The sequence below is a fragment of the Hyposmocoma kahamanoa genome, unplaced genomic scaffold, assembly GCF_003589595.1.
Source record: "Hyposmocoma kahamanoa isolate Upper Pololo Valley unplaced genomic scaffold, ASM358959v1 270, whole genome shotgun sequence".
NCBI lineage: Eukaryota > Metazoa > Arthropoda > Insecta > Lepidoptera > Cosmopterigidae > Hyposmocoma > Hyposmocoma kahamanoa.
The window spans coordinates 3695889-3705051 of NW_020653770.1; the positions used below are offsets into that span (position 1 = coordinate 3695889).

Consider the following 9163-nt stretch of genomic DNA (forward strand, 5'->3'; position numbering starts at 1 on the left):
AAGCTATGTGGATTACGGTTCAGCAAAAATAAAATAATGGAGGTGTGAAATGGGTGTTCCTTTGAAGCCATTATTAAGATTATATCTTTCATAAGCAGCCTTTGTTGTGCGTCCATGCTCTCATAAGCCGAACGTGTGCTTCACTACGTATACCAAAAATGATTTGAGAGAATCATAGTATAATAAAAATGTATCAGTTGAAAGCTTTTTAAAAATATCATCGGTGGGTAAGTGTTATTTTCACTAAATTAAACATAAAAGGTTATGCTATTATAATAAATAAAACGGACCTAGATTCGTTGATAGTAAAGTTTCCATAGTTGATAGTAAATTCATTATATAATTTCATAAATCGAAACCTAGAATATTCCACATAAGCCACAGTACCTTTGCCATGTGTTGAGCCAGTTTGTAGGTTGGTGTGTCAATCTGGCTAACTATGAGACGGAGTGGGGTGTCAGCCTTATGTATTTTTGGTAACCCATACAGTTTTGGAGGTTTTACGCAGCAGGGTACAAACTCACTTACATCAAGTTTCAGCGTATCGGAGTGCTTAGATATTAAGTTAGTTGTTGTTTTTAATATCTTGATGGTAGGGTCTTTCTTCACCTTTTTATACGTGCTTTCATTCGATAGTAAGTCAGTTATTTTTTACTACTTCTTTACTACTCGAATAGTGTCGAAGCACACCCCGGACACTCCATACAACGGTAGAAACTTATTTACCTACTAGTACTACATACAGCAAGGTACTGCCTGCACGCACGTAAATGTGTGTGTTGATAGTAGTTGAATATATTGTATACCTATATGTAAATAGTATGATCATTACGTATACTAATTATTTTATTTATTAAATACTAAAACAACAGTAAATTACATCAGTTAAGTTAAATAAAGACAAATAGGTACCTTAAATAAAACACTGAACATAAGAAGTAAATTATACTACCATAAATAATTACCTAGACTAAAGTATTTTCCACAGACCACATAAATAATTTTCCTTTAATAAAATAAACGTATCTAAATAATCTTTACGAAATCACATAATATTCAAAATTTGAAATTTAGGCGAAGAAGAGCGATCTCTTCCAGATAACCTTTGAGATATAGGAAAGCTAATCAGAGCGCCAATAGCAAAATTTGAATTGTATAGATAGACAACAATTAACATTAATTATGTTAAATAATATAGTCCAAATAACATGAAATACTCACCCAGGTTTCAATTTCATTCCATGAATTTTCTGGAACACGACCGGTCGCGCGCAGAATCTGAGACCGCAAACATAAATAAAGACACATGTGCGCTTGCGACACATGTCACAGGACTACTAAAGAGATGTACCTCTTCTCCTCGAGGATATCATGGTCGCGCAACCATCTATGGTTTATAGTTTTTGTAAAATGACTAAAATAAGGTCGCTGCGGTCCCTGAGAACTAGGCATAAACTAAAACACAAAATAATAATTGCAATATCCATTAATGGCACTTTGTTGTTATTGGGGCTTTCGCCATCCTTCTTTCTATAAACTATGGCCCCGTGGCCCTGTTCAAAGGTAGAATTTAATCGGTACAACGATTTCAAGTGTAATTTGCCAATTATTATTAATTAATTATTACATATATATTATTATTAATTTTTAATTTTACACAAAATACGTGGGTCGTTATTCCTTGTTTATCGTGAATATAATCACGAGCTGAAATATGATTGTGCGCGTTTGTATTATTAATTGTGTGGTTTATACCAGACTAATTTATAGTTAGAAACTTGATGTATTACCACTTTGTCACAACCCTCGTAATTGTCAGTATATACAATGAAATTTAATTATTGTGCCGTAAGATGGCATTCAATTATTACAAACTCAAATTCAAATAACCTTTAGTACATAAACAAAGTACACATTAAATCGTCATGTTAATAAGAAACTCTAGGAGTTGCTTGTAAATAAGCATTGTATAAATTTATCATTTACAATATTTATTCATTTATTTTGAGGACAACCAACAAGTCATGAATTAAATATAGTAAATCTTATTATTAAATATAAAATTAAAATTAAAATTAAATATAATAAAGCTTCTAAATGTTAGAATGATCTTCGACCAACAATTAAAACTGTTGCTGAAACAACAGAAGACTTCGTGCTGTCGGTTGAAGGTAGAGAAGGTTCTGCTAAGCTAATATAATAATTCAGATTATAATTACAATTAACAATATACAATTAAATTTCATTATCTGCCTGTTCTATTATATATATGTAATAAAATTATTTTTACACTTTTTGTTGCATGGTCGGTGCGTATCATTTGTGGTTTTGTATAGGAATTTTAACTGGAGTTTTTGTAGTATAATATAATAGTGTATAATTGCGGTGAGTGAGGTGATTTCTTAGTTACATACTTTATTAGATACTGTATACTGCGGTGTCTACAGTGACAAATATATTACGTTATATACAAGGTGAAGCCTGAAAACCAGAAAATTTCTGAGGCTGTTACCTTTTCTTCAACACTGAATTAGATTTTAAGCCACTACTTTAAGTTTTTATGTCTCGTTGTAGTGTTGAAGAATAAAGTATTTTTTTTTTTTTTAATAAAGTTGAAAGAGTGATACAGAGGCTTATACCGGATTCTACTAGCTGACGTTAGTGTATTTGAGCCCTTTGCGATTGGCGGCTGCTCTGGCGAGCTTGGGGTGACAGTGTATATACAGATAGTATTCCACAATAGCTGTCTGTTCATTTTCCATAGTTGACTATCAAAGTAAAGGTAAGTAGAATTAAAATAAAATATGCTAAACTCATTTACACAGGGTGTTATGAAAAGTACATTTGAAACTTACATACGTGGTGAAACTGCCCATGCACAGAACAACAAATTTAAATTTCCATTAACTTAAAAGAGTTTCTATATCTCGATTAACACCATTAGGGCTATTCTCAATTAAAGGTCGCCACAGCATGCAAATGTGGACATGACAGAAAAAAAAAATTAACAATGTAATGCATTGAAATTTAAAACAAAATAACTTAAAATAAACTATTAGGGCGCGTGTACACGCTAAGAAATACAACGTGTCTGCTACAAAAATGAGAATGGTCTTGTACACGACAAGAACTTTCTCCGATGAGGTGTGGTTGAGAAAATGATGAGTATGTATAGGGTACGAATGCTGTCGGATTAAAACGTGTCGAGTAGAGTAAAATGTGTCGAGAAGTTCATCACTATATTTAATTTAAAAAAATACTGTTCTTCTTAACGTAAAATTACAGACACATAGGACTTGTTGACGTATTTCTCTTGGTGACGGGCGCAGTGCCCATTAGATCTTTGCGATTTAAAGCTTTATTTGGCGGTGGAACTGCTATGGACAGGCGTGTAAAGTCTCTTTGTGAAACCAAGTGACAGGACGAATATGTTAAGCGACACACCTGTCCATGGCAGTTGCAGTGTTACTCAGATCTTTAAATCGCAAAGATCTAAGGGACACTGCCATTGCGCCTGTCACCCTGAGACAAAAGTTAAAGTCCCATGTGCCTGTAATTTCACCAGCACCCTTACCGTTTAAAACCGAAACACATTGGTGGCAGAAATAGGTAAGGTGGCAGTGCTTTGCTAGACGAACCCTTTCATAAATAGCTCTTCTACTACTAAAATCATTTTCCATCAGATGGACGGTACTATTATCTGGTGATTGGATAACACAAATCGCTTTAAGTACATAATGTAAACCAATGACCAATAGAAAATAGGACGTTGACAAATGTTGCCCACATCTGATCCGTATGAATTAGGTTTCGCGCACTTTCCGGTAACCGATTACAACAAAACTCGGCAAATAGATGTAATTCCACGTACTATTGAGGTCGATTTTTAAAGTTGTTTGCAAAAAACTTCTCGTCTTTTCACAGGTGGATAAAGGACCCACTGCACTGGATGGTGGACAACGATGAAGTGCCTATAATTTGCGGAAATCTGACCGGGGCAAGACATTGTCCGTTGGAGTACACCTGCCTGTGTGTGGGGCCCAACCCTAACCATGGATTCACGAACTTCGACAACTTCTTGTGGTCGATGCTTACTACTTTCCAGTTGATTACGCTGGATTATTGGGAGGATGTGTATGATATGGTGAGTCCTAATAATAATATTATTGTTTTAAGAATCTGTTTTAGACTCTCGCCATACTACCTATAATGAGACAGGTTGGGCAACTTGCCTGTTTGGCGCGTAAAATCCTACACTTCGCTCGGAGCGCAAGGTTGTCACATTATTATATGAGTTGTACCTACAGCTTGTAAACGTAATTTAAAACATGAAGGTGTTCATAATAGTATTCTCGTGTTATATTGAAATAATTTCTGTTAAATGTAGTACTTCAGTATTGATATTTTTCATATTACAAATAAATATATCTCTATCTCTGTCTCTCTCTCATATTCATATTCATTTATTTGCATTTCACATGCGTGATACAGATTAAACTTACAATTTTTTTTTGTTTTTTTGTGATGCTTTGTAAGGGCGTAGCAAAGTTACAATGAAATTTAGATACGTTACAAGCTTGAACGTGGTTATTTACTTTAGATAATTAATTATATTATTGTTTTTATAATTATCAATAAACATCATTATTACATTATATTTGTATCATTTATCACTCAGGAATCAGGATATAATCATGAATAACTTCAGGGTGATAATTCTTTATAAATAACTTGAACCAAAACTCACTCGTTCCATTGGTTGTAACAACCTTACAAAACTAATATATTCTACTCTAGGTCTAGTTCCGTGATGCCGATGTGCTCACGTACAAGTTACCGAAACTAATATATAATTTTGACATTTTTTTGAATAACTACTTGACATCATCATAAAGTGCACTTACCATTATTGATTATTATTATTTCATTGTTTTATTTTCTTTCTGTCTTATTGTTTATAATTTTAAGTATTGACTTATGACTAGCATTGTGAGTGCTTTGGGTGACACTGTAAACTCTCAACGTATATTTTTAAATAAATAAAAGTTTATTTATTACCATTTACCAATCTTCAATAACATAATAGTAGTAGATCTCCCTGTAAAAGAGTTCGTTCAGAGAACTACTTCCACCTTACCTATTTCTGCTGCTAAGCAGTAGTACGTGAATAAGTGATTCCGTGGGGTATCTCTCCTTCCAGAGACCCTTTCTTTTTTTCCTTTCCTCCTTCTATCACGTCGGAGTCGCCAGTGTAATAATAATAATAATAATAATAATTCTTTATTCGCTTCAAATAGGGTAGGGTACATTACACATGTTGATGGTAAAAATTAAATCAGAACTTAAACCTATTCGGCCTTCTAAAATAAAAGCATGCAAATGCAATAATAAAATAATACATTGGTGGATTGAGATTCGATTTTAAAACAATAATTAGGCAAGAAATTGATAAATTTAAGATAATTGATTTAATTTGATATGTCAGAATCGTGTATGTCATAATTTAATAATAATATATATTTTTTTAATGATGGGAAAAATGTATGCATCAATTAATTATTCTTTAGGATTCATGATTTCGTCAATAGAGTAAAACAAATGATCAAAGAGCCACATGCGCAATTCCTTTTTAAAATTAGTCAATGGTAGAGGCTTAATGCGATCTGGTATACGATTAAAAATTTTTCCACACATTACATACGAGTTATTTAGAAAACGTTTTGTTTTGGGTATTTTTAGTTTTGCTTATTTAGTACGACTTTATTGGGCTTTTTTTTATTTGTAGTGGTACGTACGGTATTTGTTGATCGCAGGTATTGTTCTTAAGGCGGGAAATGATAAGTCCGTCTACACACACTATTAGTTTATTACGCGTTATAAGTTTATTAGAGAAGGGCACAGGCACAACACTAGTAAGCAGTTTATTAGCTAAGGCAGAAAGGATGATAATAGCGGATATTAACGTAAGCGCGAATGAAGGGTGAGCGGGCGAGCGAATGTCTCATAACATGATTAGCGGGCGACTGGCGGGAGGCCGGCGCAAGCGTCATCGGATTGTTAACATATTTATACGTTACGATTTTCGCGACGACCACCTTCCGACGCGACAGCTAACTACATGATAAGTACTTAATACATATTACATTATTATATCTAACTATGGAATGTATATAATTGCTGTGCTTATATTATTACTACATGTTATATTATCTTAACTATTTTAACCTACGTATATTTATTCATGTAATTCATTTATTTATTAATTTAAGTAGATATGGCAGGGTGTCGTACACGCCACAGACTTATGCGGACTTGGTTAGTTTGCTCTTTCAGAGGGAATACTTATTTAATGAAGCTATGGCATATCTTTAGCCTCTGGATTACTCACAAGTGACGGTCACGAATACCAGCAGGAGTAAGTTTCAGACAGCCAGTAAAGGGTGCGGCAAGTGTCATTTAAGTGGTGTGTTTACCAGGTGCATGTAATATAATAATAATATTTATATTATATATAATAATAATATTTTATTTCAGACAAAAATAATTATCTACAATTTGTTATAAACAACTTAGTAATAAAGTTAGTATATAGTGATACAATTCAAATATTAAAATTAAAACAAAATAAGATAAAATTGCATTTTCTATTTAAGTGCGCGAAGGCAGCGTTCAAACTTAAAATAAATTAAAATTCAAAGACTATAAAATCATAAATTAAAATTATAATTCAATCACGGAATTAAGATTTGGATATTACATTAAATATAATATTGACATTGATTATCACGCATAAAATAAAATAGACTCAAACTAAACCGCCAGATGGAGTTACATCCAATGGGCCTGGATGGGGCAGTCGATTCTGTTCGCCACAACATTCAGAAGCTCTTGGGGCAACCACGCCCACGTCGCCAAAGTGAGGCAACCCGCTGAATGCCTCAAGCGCTACAGTGCCGCAATAACCCCAACAACATCCTGAACGCGTTGTTATATTGTACCCTTTGCGTATTTACGGTTATAATAATAATAATAATATTTCTTTATTTCCTCCACAAAATTTAGATATAACCAACGAACAAATTTGATCTTCTGAATGTATGTACGCTGAACAGTTCCGAACTGGGCTGGCGTATTCACGCTTATCCTATCGTTCGCAAAATTTGTGGCGAAGCTCCACACTTGGAAGATATACAGAAGAAGAAGGCGTGAAACCTGAGCATTTATAAATTCTTGTCATCCGCATCCTCTATCCTAAAAATATAAAATGCATTACATATTCACTCTTTTACTGTCTAAGATGTTCATTCGGATCCCCATTCATTGAGAATACTTAAACTCTAAATTCTGTTCTCCACTCTGTAAAAAAGGAGTCGTAACTTAAGAGGGTATTAAGAAATAAATAGAAAGAAAGATAAGTCCTTATTAATGCTTACTCCGACACCGCTGGTCTACGACGCTATAATTCTTATTGCATGTGTAGAGTGGAAGTCATAAGACTCAGGAGATAAGTTTTTTCAATTATAGCTTTATATAACATATTAGTGGTAGTTATTAGTTATCTATTCTGTTGTTTCACCACGATTTGGTGCTTCTTGTTTTTGCTTTTTGGCAGTAAAAAGTATGTAGATGAAAAATCAAGCGTCTTGTTTAAAGTTTGTAAAATCAGCTACAGTTGTGACGGTGTGACTTCCTTACACCGTCATCTCACCTCTTTGTATCGCCTCTCTCCTCTTGTATCTTATCATTTTTTTTATTTTACTTGTATTTAAATTTTAAATTTGAATTGTTCCATCTTCCTTCATTTTCTCATTTTGTTTTCGTACCACGGTCACTCCCAGCTCGACCGCCACAACAGTCAGAGCTGTTAATAAGCTAACCATGTGTAATAATTTATAAGTCTACACCCTTCATATATCCATTTCTGTAATTCAGTTTCTTGGCCCATTTAGGAGTAAGTGCCTTAATAATAAAGTGTAAGTGTGTTTTATACTGTTATACCTGTTTTTTTACATTTACCTTTATATTGTTACAGCCTTTCTTTAAACTTTACTTCTTTAATAAATTTTGTGGACCGGAAGTTTCCCATTTCATTGCCGTGATCCTGTTCACGGCTAGTTAGGGTTACAACCCTTTCACGGTATTGGTAAAATGCTCGTATCTGCACCAAACCAAATTTCATAGAAGAAGAATTTAACGTTATTAGTTTGTTATTTTGCACAGTAAGCATTAATTTATGTTGTCTACGGATTGATAACAATAGATTTCCGTAACTCACGCTAATTCGGTTGTCACGACATTTACGTGGTTTGATTTGATATGATATATGATATGATTTGATTAATAGAAAAGCGGTATGTAGGTATGAGCAATAATTTGTCTCCAACACATTGCAATTGCTCATTCGCTTCCCCCGCTCTCTTCTTGCCTGGCTCACGGACATGTCACTTGTGCTTGCGATGTATGTTACACATTTTACATCTAATTAAATCTATTAAATAGTAAAGTCTATTTATTTTATCAGAAACTAAGGGTCATGACACCAACCCGCTACGTAACTGGTCGGTAAGTTTGGCCATCCATAATTAAAGACTATCGAAGTCGGTCTCGAGTGTGCCAAGCCTGCCAGCGCAGCAAAATAGCTCGTCATAATTTCGCTCCCTTAGGCAATTTTGATACGCCATCTGGTCAATTCATGCACGTCCACGTGGACATAATAGATCCACTACCGGTTTGTAATGACTAACGTTATTACCTCACGGCAATTGACATTAACCAGATGGTCTGAAGTGTGGCCCATGCGGACAACAACGGCAAAAGAGGTAGCAGAAACCTTCATCAGGGAATGGACCGCACGATACGAGGTACCTTCAGTACTTACAATAGATCGTGGTGCTCAAAATCCGACCTTTTTTTTGCAAAATTTCGCTACCAAACGGATACGTATTGCCGCTTACCATCCAGTCGCAAATGGTATGATCGAGCGCAAGTATATGCGCATTCGACGTGGTCCTTTAAAGGAATAATGCAACAGTTTCTGACTTATACTAAAGCCCAAGCAATTTCACCTTCAGCGGTTGCAACCTTTTATCTCCTTCGCTGTGTACGATGCGCTAACTTGGTAAATAATGGTGTGAAAATAAAAACAATACCTGTGATTAAAAAT

At 34.4% G+C, this 9163-nt stretch overlaps 1 protein-coding gene across 1 annotated transcript in view; it reads right to left on the minus strand.

Annotated features, from left to right (window-relative positions):
• Positions 1 to 6016, minus strand: part of LOC113229050 (solute carrier family 2, facilitated glucose transporter member 2-like) — a 139959-nt gene extending 133943 nt beyond the window's left edge. The window contains exon 1 of the mRNA XM_026462532.1: positions 5796 to 6016. The gene's annotated coding sequence lies outside the window, so the exon portion shown is untranslated. The remainder of the gene's footprint in view (positions 1 to 5795) is intronic.
• Between the last annotated feature and the right edge of the window lie 3147 nt (positions 6017 to 9163).